Raw genomic sequence first — 16186 nt, 5'->3', positions numbered from 1 at the left:
CATTGTATAGATTTATCCATGTATTTACCACTTTCTTTGCTCTTCATTCTTTCTAGCATCTCAGAGCTTCCATCTGAGATCACATTCTATATTCCAAGATGACATCCTTCAGAATTCCCTTTTATGAGGATGCGAACAGTAGCAAACTAACTCTCTATGTCCTAATTGTTTTTTAAAAGTTTATATTGTGCTCTCATTCTTGAAAGATATTTTCACTAGGAATAAAATAATTGGTTAACAGTTATTTTTCCTTCACCCCATGGGGGGATATCATTATATTGTCGTCAGCTTTCCATTGATTCTATAGAGAAGTCAGTTGTCAGTCTAGCTGTTGTTTCTTTGACAGTGATCTCTACCCAAACCCCACTCCAATATCTGCCCCCACCTCTGGCTGTCTGTCTACCTTGCTTTCCTTTCCTTTCCCTTCCTTCTTTTCCCCTCTTCTCCTTTCCCTCTCCTTCACTTTTTCCTGTATAGAATTTATTTGGGTTTTTGAGCATGTGAATTGATGCTGTTTTTGGCTCTGAAAGAGTATAAGCCATTATTTCTTCAAATATTATCTCTGCTGTGTCATCTCTTTCCTCTCCTTCTAGAACTAATTAAATGTACCTTAGACTTTCTCACTCTCTTTTCCATCAAACCTAATCTCTTTTTCATATATTCCATACTTTGAATCTCTGTGCTGCCTTCTGTAAAATCCTATGACCCGAACCTCTGGCTCTTTGTTTCTCTTTTCATTTATGTCTAATGTGCTCTTAAACCACTGGTTTTTGTTTTGTTTTTAATTTCAGTAATTGTGATTTTCATTTCTAGGAGTTTTATTTGGTTCTTTCTAAAAGTTTCTTGGTCACCCTTTTATAGTTTCCAATATCCTGAAGATATTTTCAAATGTGTCTTTTATATCTTTAATCATGGTAGATACAGTGCGTTTTTAATCTATGCCTGATGATTCCAGTATCTGACATCTTTTTTTGGCTCTGTTTCTATTATTGTTTCTTCTAGATCTTATACATGGTGCTTATTTCTTTATGTGTGGTAATTGTTTTTTACTTTGTGCTGCTCACTGACCTTGAAAAATTATTTATGTAAATAAATACATTGAGGCCTAGGGAGGAAGATGACGTCTCACAAGGGGTTTATATTTGTCATTTTCAATCCCTATGGGCTTTACCAGTAGTCTGCACCAATTTAAGTTTATAGCTTGAATTTTTTTTGACCATCAAGTGGTTGTAATTGAAGTAACACCAGGAAGTGATCACAAATTTTCAAGGATGAAATTATTTCCCCATTGTATTGTTTAGCAGTCTCCTATGGGTGGAGATTTGGGGGAAATATAACTTGTGAATTCCTAGTTCTGCTGGTGAATTTCCTTTTGTATTTTACTCCTTAAGAAGATAGTCTCAAATTGGCTGGATTAGCAAATGCCCTCAGGGCAAAAGTAGTTTTGGTACTCAGTATACCTTAGATTTGAACAAATTGAGAGGTGCTGGAGGGGAGGTGGGGCTAAGTGGGTGATGGGTATTAAGGAGGGCACTGGTTGTGATGAGCACTGGGTGCTATATGTAAGTGATGAATCACTAAATTCTACTCTTGAAATTCATAGTATGCTATATGTTAACTAGAATTTATTTTTATATATTTTTTATTTAAAAAATTAAATTTATTTGTTCATGAGAGACACACACACACACACAGAGGCAGAGACGTAGGCAGAGGGAGAAGCAGGCTTCCTGCGGGGAGCCTGACATGGGACTCAATCCCAGGTCTCCAAGATCACGCCGTGGGCTGAAGCCACCCGGGCTGCTGTTATTCTTAAATAACTAGAATTTAAATAAAAACTTGTAACATTAAAAAAAAAAGATTTTTGAGGTGCCTGATTGGCTCAGTCTGTTAAGTATCTCTTAATCTCAGCTCAGGTCTTGATCTCAGGGTCATGAGTTCAAGCCTTACGTTGGGCTCCATGATGGTCATGAGCCTACATTTACAAAAAAAAAAAAAAAAGATTTTATTTGTCATATGAGTGTTTTATACTTTTAATATAGCTGTATTTTTAAAAAGATTTATTTGTTTATTTGAGATAGAGAGGGAGAGAAATAGTGAGTGAGCATGAGCAAGAAGGAGAGAGAATCTAAAGCAGACTCCACACCAAGCATGGAGTCCTACATAGGGCTTGATTTCATGACCCTGAGATCAGAACCTGATCCAAAACCAAGAGTGGGATACTCAACCGACTGCATCAAATAGATGCCCCTAATTATATTGTTGCATAGCTTTAGTACTTGAATAATCTTTTATGATATTTTATATATCATATTTATATATTATCTTTATATTCAACCCAGCATTCTTATCTGTTTCTGTAGTCAAATGTTTAAGTAAGCTGCTCCCAAGACTGGCCCCTGAACTGTCCACTGAGGTCTCACAGGGGTAACTCTGGTTTTTTGTGCTTATCTGTTGCTCAAGTCAAAGTGGAGATTTTCATAGGACGGTCATTTTTCTCTACTTGGTCAGGAGCAGGTGGTGTACCTCAGCTGACACTGGTCCACCATAGTTCTCATCAGCACCAGCAGGACAGTCTTCTTTGATTCTCTGCCACATCCTCTATTTATTAACTTCATCTCCACTTCTACTACGGGTCATCTTGACAACCCTCATGACAGAGCTATTATCTTTCAACTGAGCCATGTTCTATGTCCCTCTATGGGAGATGTAGGAAGACCGGAGTCCCTTACCCACCACACAGGAGCTAATGAAACTCAAATTTGGCCCTCTTTGCACCTCCTAGTCTGCTCTCTTTTCTCCTCTGGGCCCACTTCATTGTGTGCTGGCTCACCTTAATCAGTGATTTCCTTCTTGAATCCCAAGTGGGAAGCAGAGGAGAAGCCCTCTGGTCTTAGCCTTCCCCTCAACCAATCTCACATCCCTTTCCTCTCTGGAACATATTCTTGGGATGAAGAAAACTTCTCACTGACTGGTTTTCCTAACTCCAACTCCTGCCCAAAATCCATTGGCACAGGAAGAAGGCTGAAGCAGCCTACTTCCTCAACATCATATCCTCATTCTGTCCAAGGTCAGCAAGCTCAATGGTGTAGTTATTATAGGTGGACACAGTTGTCTCACTGTGCTAAAAAAAAGAAACTCCATGATCGGGCAGCCCAGGTGACTCAGCGGTTTAGCGCCGCCTTCAGCCCAGGGCATGATCCTAGGAGACCCGGGATCGAGTCCCACATCGGGCTCCCTGCATGGGGCCTGCTTCTCCTTCTGCCTGTGTCTCTGCCTCTCTCTCTGTGTGTCTCTCATGAATAAATAAATAAAATCTTAAGAAAAAAAAAAGAAACTCCATGATCTAGTCTATCAGGTTTGACTCTTGCTATCTCAATGGTAGGAAAAGGAATGTGGAAAATTTCTTCTGTCTCACCTTTTTTTCTGGCTTCCTAAATAACTATTTTGATCAAAAATCCTATTTTGGATGTCAGAAGCTGGTTTTTAATCCTTCCCTTATTAATTCCCGCTTTAACAATCTAATCCCACCTTCCACACACCACTATCAGGCAAATAAGGATGCATCAAATAAGGATGCTTCAGGCAGCTAAGAAAAAGATCATATACATGAAGATGTAAAAAAAAAAAAGCATATTGGAGGCACCTGGGTGGCTCAGTTGGTTGAGCATCCAACTCATGATTTCAGCTCAGGTTGTTATCTCATGGGTAATGGGACCAAGCCCTGTGTTGGTCTCTCTGCTTAGCTTGGGATTCTCCTCTCACTCTCCCTCTGCCTCTCCCCCCACTCACATGTTCTCCCTCTCTCTTAAATGAATCTTTAGAAAAAGAAAAAGTATATTAATATGTTCCATAAATGTACATCTTTCAGATATATATGTTATTTTTTAATCAAAAGCATTTGTATTATTTATTGCTGTATAATAAGTTATGCCAATATTTAGTGGCTTAAGATAGTGAACACTTATTTCATAGTTACTATAGGTCATAAGTTTTGGAAGTGGCTTAGTTTGGTGATTTTGGCTCAGGATCTCCTAGGACATTATAGACTAGATAAGAGAGGAGGCTACAATCTCCTGAAGGCTTGACTGAGGCTGATTTTCCAAGTTTACTTCCATGGCTATTAGTGGAATGCCTCAGTATCTCATGACATGACAACAGACTTCTCTAAGAACAAGTAATCTGAGAGACAAGAGAGGGAACAGGAAGCTATCGTGCCTATTATGTCCTACTCTCTGAAGTCACACACTGCTTCATTCTATTCATTAGAAATGGGCCACGAAGTCCAGCTCATACTCAAGGGTAGGGGACTTAGGTTCAACCTCTTAAAGATAGTGTCATAATTTGTGGACATTTTAAACCACCACAGTATTCAAAATCATGTATTGCCCCCTTCCAGTGTGCTAGTGTGCCAAAACCAACAACAAAACCAGGATTCTTGCATGGTAGAGCTCAGAGTCCAGTGGGTGCATGACCATGAAAATGCAATTACAGTACACTCAGATTTCCTCATTTTCTCCCATGCAACATGGGAAACAGTAGGTGCTTGGGGACACACAGGGAGCACACATATGTGAGGATGCTTTTGTGTAAGTGTCGCTTAGCAAAAGTGATCAAGAGCTGAGATTGGTGGCTCAGCAGTTGAGCGTCTGCCTTTGAAATACCTGCATTCAAATCTAACCTCTGCCCTTCATTGGTTATGTGAGCCTGGGCCACTAACTCCTCTCTGTGCCTCAGCTTCCTCATTTGTAAAATAGGAGACTAGCAGTATCTAACTTGCAGGGGCCTTGTGAGGATTAAATGAGTAGCATATAGGTTTAAAAGACACCTGGAATATAGCAAGGGCTAGTTATCACAGTTGTCAACTGCAAGCTGCTTCAGAAATGAAAGGTAATATTACTCTAATTTCTGAGTCTAAGTACATATCCTTATGCCTGTCTTATTAAAAATGAAATTAACTTTAAAAAACGTTTAATGCTGTATTTGTACTTTCATCTTTTAAAGCATATGACACATGTAGTAAAGTGAATGTCAGTCTTCATCTCTACCCCGCCGACTGATTCATCCCACTTCCTTCCCCAGAGGAAACCACTGTAACAAAAGTATCATGAACGTTCCTTCAGAAATTTTTCTACCTATGTAAAAGCTATGCATTTTTAAAATAGTTTACTATAAATGGAATCTGTATTATACATATCTGCTACTTTGCTTGCTTTTTCTGTTAGTAATTTTACTGTTAATCATTAACAGGGCTTTTCATGTTAATAATCACAGCTTTACATCATTCTTTTTATGACCATAGGAAATTTTGTAGGAGAGATACACTGTCCATTCTGTAAGCATTCTTCTGTTGATGGCCATCCATGTTGATTCCAACTTTTTATTATTATAAACAATTGTGTAATAAACACGAACATTTAAATGGACTTTCTAACCTTCAAAGACTTCATGAGTATACATGTTTTTGATTAAGACCTGTTATCTGGGATGCCTGGGTGGCTCAGCAGTTGAGTGTCTGCCTTTGGCTCAGGGCGTGATTCTGGAGTCCCGGGATCAAGTCCCACATTGGGCTCCCTCTCTGGAGCCTGCTTCTCCCTCTGCCTGTGTCTCTGCCTCTTTCTTTCTGTATCTCTCATGAATAAATGAATAGAATCTTAAAAAAAAAAAAGACCTGTTATCCTCATCGAACCTATAAAGCTCTCATGAGAAAGTCTATAGAGAGGTGCCTGGGTGGCTCAGTTGATTAAGTGTCCAACTCTTGATTTCAGCTCAGGTCTTGATCTCAGATCTAAGTTCAAGCCCCACATTGAGCCCCACATTGAGCACGTGGCTGTCCAATTTTCCCAGCACCATTTATTGAAGAGACTGTTTTCCAGTGGATAGTCTATCCTGCTTTGTCGAATATTAGTTGACCATAGAGTTGAGGGCCCATTTCTGGGTTCTCTATTCTGTTCCATTGATCTATGTGTCTGTTTTTGTGCCAGTACCACACTGTCTTGATGACCACAGCTTTGTAGTACAGCTTGAAATCTGGCATTCTGATACCCCTGGCATTGGTTTTCTTTTTCAAGATTCCCCTGGCTATTCAGGGGATTCCATACAAATCTTAAGATGATTTGTTCCAACTCTCTAAAGAAAGTCCATGGTATTTTGATAGGGATTGCATTGAACATGTAAATTGCTCTGGGTAGTATCGAAATTTTCACAGTATTTATTATTCCAATCCATGAGCATGGAATGTTTTTCCATGTCTTTGTGTCTTCCTCAATTTTCTTCAGAAGTGTTCCATAGTTTTTAGGGTATAGATCCTTTACCTCTTTGGTTAGGCTTATTCCTAGGTATCTTATGCTTTTGGGTGCAATTGTAAAGGGGATTGATTCCTTAATTTCTCTTTCTTCAGTCTCATTGTTAGTGTATAGAAATGCCACTGATTTCTGGGCATTAATTTTGTATCCTGCCACATTGCTGAATTGCTGTGTGAGTTCTAGCAATTTGGGGGTGAAGTCTTTTGGGTTTTCTATGTACAGTATCATGTCATCTGCAAAGAGGAAGAGTTTGACTTCTTTGCCAATTGAATGCCTTTTATTTCTTTTTGTTGTCTGATTGCTGAGGCTAGGATTTCTAGTACTATGTTGAATAGCAGTGGTGAGAGTGGACATCCCTGTCGTGTTCCTGGTCTTAGGGGAAAGGCTCTCAGTTTTTCCCCACTGAGAATGATATTCACTGTGGGCTTTTCATAGATGGCTTTTAAGATGATGAGGAATGTTCCCTCTATCCCTACAGTCTGAAGAGTTTTGATCAGGAATGGATGCTGTATTTTGTCAAATGCTTTATCTGCATCTATTGAGAGGATCATATGGTTCTTGTTTTTTCTCTTATTAATGTGATCTATCACGTTGATTGTTTTATGAGTGTTGAACCACCCTTGCATCCAGGGGATAAATCCCACTTGGTCATGGTGAATAATCTTCTTAATGTACTTTTGGATCCTATTGGCTAGTATGTTGTTGAGAATTTTTGCATCCGTATTCATCGGGGATATTGGTCTATAATTCTGCTATTTGGTAGGATCTCTGTCTGGTTTTGGAATCAAGGTGATGCTGGCCTCATAAAGTGAGTTTGGAAGTATTCCTTCCCTTTCTATCCTTTGAAACAGCTTTAGTAGAATAGGTATTATTTCTTCTTTAAACATTTGATAGAATTCCCCTGGGAAGCCATTTGGCCCTGGACTTTGTGTCTTGGGAGGTTTTTGATGACTGCTGCAATTTCATCCCTGGTTATTGGCCTGTTCAGGTTTTCTGTTTCTTCCTGTTCCAGTTTTGGTAATTTGTAGGTTTTCAGAAATCATCCATTTCTTCTAGATTGCCTACTTTATTGACATATAGATGCTCATAATACGTTTTTAAAACCATTTGTATTTCCTTGGTATTGGTTGTGATCTCTTCTCTTCCTTTTGTGATTTTATTAATTTGAGTCTTTTTTCTTTTTAATAAGGCTAGCTAGGGTTTATCTATCTTATTAATTCTTTCAAAGAACCAACTCCTGGTTTTCTTGATCTGTTCTACAGTTCTTTTGGTCTCTATTTCATTGAGTTCTGCTCGAATCATTATCTCCCTTCTTCTGCCTGGTGTAGGTATTACTTGCTGTTCTTTCTCCAATTCCCTTAGGTGCAAGGTTAGCTTGTGTATTTGAGTTTTTTCCAATTTTTTGAGGAAGGCTTGTATCGCAATGTATTTCCCTCTTAGGACTGCTTTTGCTGTATCCCAAAGATTTTGAATTGTTGTATCTTCATTTTCATTAGTTTCCATGAATCTTTTTAATTCTTCTCTAGTTTCCTGGTTGATCCATTCATCTTTTAGTAGGGTGCTCTTTAACCTCCCTGTGTTTGAGTGTCTTCCAAGTTTCTTCTTCTCATTGAGTTCTAGTTTCAAAGCATTGTGGTCTGAAAATATGCAAGGGACAATCCCAATCTTTTGGGTAGATAGGTAGGTGTCGGTTGAGACCTGATTTGTGACCCAGTATGTGGTCTATTCTGGAGAAGGTTCTTTGTGCACTTGAGAAGAATGTGTACTCAGTTGCATTTAGATAGAAAGTTCTATCTATATCTGTGAAATCTATTTTGTCCAGTGTATCATTTAAGGCCCTTGTTTCTTTGGTGATGTTCTGTTTAGAAGATCTGTCATGTGCTGAATGTGCCATGTGGAGGTCTCTTACTATTAGTGTATTATTATCTAAGTATGACTTTACTTTGGTTATTAATTGATTGATACTTGGTGCCCCCCACATTAGGGTATAAATATTCATGATTGTTATGTCCTCTTTTTGGATAGATCCTTTAAATATGATATAGTGTCCCTCTTCATCTCTTACTACAGTCTTTGGTATAAACTAATTTATCTGATATGAGGATTGCTACCCCAGCTTTCTTTTGAGGACCATTTGAATGGTAAGTGGTTCTCCACCCCTTCATTTTTCAGGTTGGAGGTATACTTAGGTCTAAAATGAGTTTCTTGTAGACAATAAATAGATGGGTCTTGGTTTTTAATCCAGTCCAATACCCTTTGTCTTTTGATGGGATCATTTAGCCCATTCACATTCAGAGTAACTATTGAAAGATATGCGTTTAGTGTCATCATATTGCCTATTCAGTCCCTGTTTTTGTGGGTTGTTTCTTTGGGCTCTTTCTTTTACAGGGTCCCCCTTAATATTTCTTGCAGAGTTAGTTTGGAGGTCACAAATTCTTTCAGTTTCTGCCTATCTGGGAAGCTCTTTATCTCTCCTTCTATTCTGAATGAGAGTCTGCTGGATAGAGTATTCTTGGCTGCATGTTCTTCTCATTTAGTACCCTGAATATATCCTGCCAGCCCTTTCTGGCCTGCCAGGTCTCTGTGGAGAGGTCTGCTGTTAATCTGATAAGACTCTCTTGTCTCAAGCTGCTTTAAGAATTTTCTCTTTATCTTTGAAATTTGCAAGTTTCACTATTAAATGTTGAGGTATTCAAAGGTTTTTATTGATTTTTTGGGGGGTCCTCTCTATCTCTTAGATCTGAATGCCTGTTTCCTTCTCCAAATTTGGGAAGTTCTCAGCTATGATTTGTTCAAATATACTTTGTGGTTTTTTTTTTCTCTCTCTCTCAGCCTCTTCTGGAATCCCAATTAGACATATATTCTTCCTTCTCAAGCTATCACTTATTTCCCTAAGCTTTTCCTTGTGGGCTCTTAATTGCTTTTCTCTTTTCCTCAGCTTCCTTCCTTACAGTCAACTTGTCTTCTATATCACTCACTCTCTCTTCCATCTCATTAACCCTAGCAGTTAGAGCACCCAGTTTGAATTGCATCTCATTTACTCTATTTTTAATTTAGGCCTGCTTAGATCTCAATTTTGCAGTAACGAAGTCTCTAGAGTCCTTAACGCTTTTTTCCAGAGCCACCAGTAGCTTTATAATTGTACTTCTGAATTGAATTTCTGACATCGTATTTAAATCCAAATTCTGTAACTCCATGGCAGAGAGTATTGTTTCCAGTTCTTTCTTTTGTGGTGAATTCTTCCTTATAGTCATTTTGTCCAGTGCAGAGTGGCTGTATGAGCAGGTTGAGTCAAAAATATCAATCACGACTTAAGTAGAATACACCTGAGATGATTCTGAAGAGGTCAGAGACCAGGGGAAAAAAAAAAAGAACAGAACAAAATAAAACAAAGGGATCACTAAAGTAAAAAACAAATTTTAAAACAAAGTAGTAAAAATAAAAACCCAAAAACAAAGAAGAAAAAAGGAAGAAAAAAAAGAAAAGAGAAAAGAAAAAAGAGGGGAATGGTGGTGGTGAGGAAGTGGTAGTGGAGAGAGAATGTAGTCTACCTGAGGGGTCCTAGAGAGTGATCCTCTTGATTCATTAGTTCAAGAGTATGTTTTCTTCTATATGTAAGAAGATCCTCAATCCCAAATTTATATAAACCAGCAATTCTTGTAGAAAGCCCCAACATTGACCACAAAAATATAAATAGATAAAAGAGGAGGGCAGAATGGGAAGGAAGAGAGAATATAATCTCACAGAATGAACCAACACGGTTTTCCACTTGGTTCTTGGTGTATTTTGGTCATGTGTTAGAAGGTACTAACTTCCACCATTGTAAAACAAAATGAGGCAGAAAAAAAAGCAAAAAACAAAAAAGAAAAAACAAATACTCGTATCTTGTATATCTACTAAAATTAAATTGAATATGTTAAGGGAATCCAGAAGTGAAAAATATACTTAAGACATGCAATTATAGAAATATGAAAGTCAAAAAGGAAAAAAACTTAAAAATTAAGAGTTGGTAAAATATTGTAGTTAAGGTGGAAAAAGAGAAAAAAATATTGGAAATTTTTAGTCTGATATAAAAACGAGTCATATAATGGGGGGAAAAAGGACCCTCTATTTCTATATACTATTTTCCCTCAGTCCTGGAGTTTTCCAGTGCTGCTGGGTCAGTAAACTTGCTTTTCCCTTGTACTTCCAGAAGTTCTTCTCAGGGAGGGGTCAGCTGTGCTGATTCTCAGGTGTCTGTGCCTGGGCAGAGATGCCCACCCCTTGCCAGGTGCTGGACTCAGTGGGAGCTGTTTATCCTGTGAGGCTTTTGTTCCCTAGAGGCCCTGCCTCTGCCAGGCACAAGGTGAAACAGAGGGGAAAAAATGGTGGCAGTCAGATTTCTAGCTTTGGAGTCACCTCCCCGTGAGTAACTAACCACAGTCTCCCAGGCCACACTGGCCTAGATGCTCCTGGGCCAGTGCAGGTGCCCTGATCTGCACAGCTTGCAGGGCGCCCAGCAGCAGGAGAGTTCTCACTTTCCTGTGCTCTCCCCACTTCTACCTGTCCCAGGGAGAATGGATGATCACTGACTTTGTCTACTTGGGCGCCCTGAGATCTGGGGCCCTGCACCATTGGACTCGCACTCCTGGGGACCGCCTCTCCCGAAGGGAACAGAAGACAGCCACCTCTGTCCATTGCCAGGCTCTAGTGCAAAAGCTGCTCTGGCGCCAGCCCACCTAACCAACTGGCTTCTCCCAAATGCCCCAGAGGACTGTGGCGCTCCAGCCCTTTACCAATATTGGACCATGGTTTGCCGTGAGCTTTCCCCTAGGTGCCCCTCCTCTAATAGTGACTCCAGGAATCTTGAGGCTTCACTGCCCCTCCTGCAATTCTGCCCAATTTCCCTGCTAAGCACTTTTCTGTCAGGGAAAACTCCAGTGTGGATTTTTAAAGTTCTAGTTTCTCCAGGCCTGGGCTTTCCTGCCCTGGAGGCTTTTGCCACTCGGCTTTAGCCTTGCTATTCAAGGTTCCCCTCCCCTATTTCTTTCTTTCTTTCTTTCTTTCTTTCTTTCTTTCTTTCTTTCTTTCTTCTTTCTTTCTTTCTTTCTTTCTTCTTTCTCTTTCTCCCTTCCTTCCTTCCTTCCTTCCTTCCTTCCTTCCTTCCTTCCTTCTTTCTTTCTTTCTTTCTTTCTTTCTTTCTTTCTTTCTTTCTTTCTTTCTTTCTTTCTCTTCCTACCTTTTTAGAAGCAACAACTTTTCTCTCTGTAGCATTCCAGCTGTTCTCTCTTTAAATCTCTGGTCGAATTTGTATGCGTTCAGGATGCTTTGAAAGTTATCTAGATAAGTTTGTGGGGCCAGGTGAGTTGAGGACCCCTACTCTCTTCTGCCATCTTGCCGACTCCCTTATTTGTTTCTTTAATTGAATAGTTTTTGTTTAAATTAATCATGCTCACATAAGAATGGACAAGACATAAATATACATTCTGAAGAATAAAAATAAAGTAAGCATGCTGTCTGGCTTCCCCAGGTGAAGAGAAGAACATTTTCCTTGTAGAAGAAACTTCCTGCATGGGCCTCCTCAATTGTTCTCTCCCTACACCACTGAGGTAATCAATGTGCTGACTTTTGGGATAATTATCCCCTTAGTTTACCTTAGTTTTATGATCTGTGTTCATCCTTAAAAAGAGTGTTTAATTTTGTCTGTTTTGAACATAGTATAAACAATCATATTGTACATTTTCTTCAGGGTTTTGCTTCTTTCAACCTGTGTTTGCATTACCCCTGTTAGTGTGTGTAGCTGTTTATTATTTTTATTGCTGTGCAGTAGTCTCTTCTATAAATATACGATAATTAATTATATATGCAACCTTTGGTGGACATTTGTATTGCTTCCAGTTTGTTATTATGAATAATGTTGCTATAAATATCCATGTATATATTTCCCAGTACCAGAATTCCTAGTTTTGTTTTTGTTTTGTTTTTTTGTTGTTTTTTAAAGATTCTATTTATTCATGAGACACACACACACACACACACAGAGGCAGAGACACAGGCAGAGGGAGAAGCAGGCTCTGTGCAGGGAACCTGATGTGGGACTTGATCCTGGGACTCCAAGATCATGCCCTGGGCCAAAGGCCAGCACTAAACCGCTGAGCCACCCAGGGATCCCACCAGAATTCCTAGTTGAAAGCATATAACTGAGAGCAGAATTGTAGAATTATAGGATACTGACATGTTCAGTCTTGCTAGGTAATGCCAAACTTTTTTCTTTTAAATGCTTACAAAAATGTGTGCTTTTTTTATTTTAAAGATTTATTTATTTTTTTGAGGGTGGGGAGGGGCAGAAGAAGAGGGAGAGAATTTCAAGCAGACTCCCCACTGAGCACAGAGCCCAAGGCAGGGTGCAATCCCATGACCCTGAGATCATGACCTGCGCTGAAATCAAGAGTTGGTTGGACACTTACCCAACTGAGCCACACAGGTTCCCCACAAATTTATACTCTTATCTGTAATGTATAAGCGTTCCCATTGTTCCACAGCATTTTCTACATTTGGAATGGCCAGACTTACTTTCATCAATCTGATGGATACATAAAAATATTTCAGGGTGGTTTACTTTTCATTTTACTCCTTACTGCTAAGGTTGAGCATCTTTTCATATGTTTATTTATTTTTTTAATTTTTAAAAAATATTTTATTTATTCATGAGAGATACAGAGAGAGAGGCAGAGACATAGGCAGAGGGAGAAGCAGGCTCCATGCAGGAAGCCTGATGTGGGACTTGATCCAGGGACTCCAGGATCACACCCTGGGCTGAAGGCAGCCCTGCTTAACCGCTGAGCTACCCAGGGGTCCCTTTTCATATGTTTAATGGCTATTTGAGTTTCTCCATTTGTGAAGTACCTGTGTAGTCTTTTGTCCATTTTCCTTTTTTTTTTGTTTGTCTATTACTAATTCATAAGTATTCTTTGCATGTACTTTTAAAAGATTTATTTATTTACTTGAGATAGAGTGTAGGGAAGAGCAGAGGGAGAGAATCTCAAGCAGACTCCCCACTGAGCATGAGCCCCCTCCCACATGCGACTCGATCCCATGATCCTGAGCTGATAACTCAAGTCAAAATCAAGAGTCAGACACTTAATGGACTGAGCCACCCAGGTGCCTCTCTTTCTGTATTTTTTATACTACTCTTTTATCACTTAAATGTGTTGCAAATATGCATCTTCTTCCAGTGGATGGTAGGTATTTAATGAAATTTTTTGGTGAACAAATGCTCTCAATTTTAATGTAATTTATCAATCTTTTCTCTTATGTTTATGTTTAATGTCTTAAGAAAACTTTCCCTAGCCCAGGGAGAAATTTTGATAATTTGCCTTTTATATTAGATTTTTAATTCACCTGAAGATTATTTATATGTATTGTATGAAGTAAGGATCCAATTTTATTTTTGTAACTATAAATACCCAGACATCCCAGGACTATTTATTGGCGGCTCCATCATTTTCCTTTATTCTGCAGTGTCCCTTTGTCTATATATTGTGGATCTAGGTCTGTCCTCTCTCTTCAAATTCATTGATTTATTCTTCTAGGCTTGGACCATTACCATATTACCTTAATTATAATGACTTGATAAATTTTAATATCTTGTTGGCAAGTCCCTACCTTCTTCTTCTTCAAGAATGTCTTGGCTTTTTTTGGCCTTTTGACTTCCATACATATTTTAGAATCAAGTTGTCAAGTTCCATAAAAAAAAAAAAAGTCCTTTGAGATTTGAATTGTAATTAAATCTACAGATCAGTTTGGGGGAATAATTCACATCTTTAAATGTTAAATCTTCAAGTCCCTGAACATAGTATATGTCCACTTATCTTATCTAGGTCCTCTTTAACAACATTCAGTAAAGTTTTATATTTTTTTGCATATATTTTGTTAGTTTCATTCCTCGGTAATTTTTTTTAACACATAAATTTGGATGCTACCACAAATGTCCTAGGTGTTATCTTCTTTGCTTTCATTTGTGAACTGGTATTTAGAAATCAATTACTTTGTAATTATATAATTATAAGGCTGCTGTAACCGGTTGCCACAAACTTAGTGGTATAGAACAACAGAAATTTATTACCTCACAGTTCTGTAGTTCAGAAGTCCAAAACTGATTCCACTGGGCTTAAAATCAAACTTTTAGAAAGGCTTTGCTGCTCTGGAGTCTCCAGGGGAGAATCTGTTTCCTTGTCCTTTTCCAGTTTCTAGAGGTGCCCACATGCCTTGGCTTATAGCTCCTTTTCTCTCCCTTCAAAGCCAGCAAAAACAGGTTGACTGACTTAGTTTTAAGGACTCTTGTGATTACATTGGGCTCACCCAGATAATCTAGGATAATTTGATCTTATATTAATGTAATCACATCTACAAAGTCATTTTTAAAATTCTTATTTAAATTCAGTTAATTCACATTTAATGTATTATTGGTTTCAGAGGAAGACGGCAGTGATTCATGAGTCTCGTACAATACCCAGTGCTCATTTTGACATCTAAAGCAAAAATTCACAGGTATCAGGGATTAAGATCTGGACATCTCTGTAAGGGAGAGGGCTTTATTCTGCCTACCATAGTAATACTGATTTTGAATGCTACAATCTTGGTAACCTCTCTTATGAATTCTTATCATTTATCTTTAAGTTCTTTTAGGTCGTCTTCATTTTCAATCAAATCACTTGCAAATAATGAGTTTTGTTCTGTCCTGTCCAATGAGTGTGTGTGTGTTTTAATGGGAGAGTGTATGTGTGTGTGTGTGTGTGTGTGTGTGTGTGTGTATTTTTCATACCAAAAAAAATGCCAAGGTAAAACAAAAAGAATGGCTGGGGAAAATTTTTTTTAAAAACCCAAAATACTGGGTAGGACTTCCAATATAACATTAAATAGTAGTGATTATGTCATGCAATTCTGTTTTGTTTCTTATCTCTAATGGAATACTTTCAGTATCTCACCATTAAGCATAATATTTGATGTAGGCTTTATTTCTCCGAAATTGAGATGAGCATATGATTTTTCTCTTCTAATCTGTTAATCACATTAATTACATTAATTGATTTTCTAATGTTAAACTAGCCTCCGTTTCTGAGAAATACCCGACTTGGTCATGCATTTTAGTAGTTATGCTAATGAGTAATTATGAGCCTTTTATTTCCTTTCATGTATGCATTATCCTAATTAGGTTTTGCAGCTAGGTTATAACAGCGTCATAAAATTATTCACAGAAGGTACCTACTTTTTCTATTCTTTGAAATAGTTTGTGTAAGATTGGAATTACTTGTTACTGCATTGTTTTTAATAAAATTGCTGAATTTCCAAACTTAAGCTACATTGTGAAGCTCTGTACATTTTTCAACATATCTGTGTCAATGCTTTAATATTTAATTATTCAATGGAGGGCGATTGGAGGTATGAGCTCTCTCTCTCTCTCTCTTTTTTTTTTCCTTATACGGAAACTGAAGCTAAACAGGTTACGTATATGCCTAAAGATCATATCAGTACTAAATGACCTATCAGAACTTGAATTAAGACTTCTCGGCTCCAAATCATTGTATAACACTACATTCTCATTGATACTCTCCAGAAGTATTGATATCTTGGCTGCCACGCATTTACATTTTCTCAAAAAAATTTTTATGGTGTCTCTATTCCTTTGAAGTATTTCTTGCCGTTGCTTTTCTCCTTTCTTTCTCCTTGCCCCGCTACTTCCTTATTTCTTGTATGCTGGGCTCTCAGAGACAAAAATAGGTTACTGTTTTGTAACAGTAAATATGCTCTGAGTGTCTGAGGGACATTCCTAGAAGTAAGGAGCATGAGCTTAACCCTGGAGATTTTATTATTCTAAGGAGATTTATTTTATTATTTAAGGA

This window comes from Nyctereutes procyonoides, unplaced genomic scaffold, assembly GCF_905146905.1.
Source record: "Nyctereutes procyonoides isolate TBG_1078 unplaced genomic scaffold, NYPRO_anot_genome, whole genome shotgun sequence".
In the NCBI taxonomy this organism is placed as follows: domain Eukaryota; kingdom Metazoa; phylum Chordata; class Mammalia; order Carnivora; family Canidae; genus Nyctereutes; species Nyctereutes procyonoides.
Note: the sequence above shows the minus strand (reverse complement) of the source record.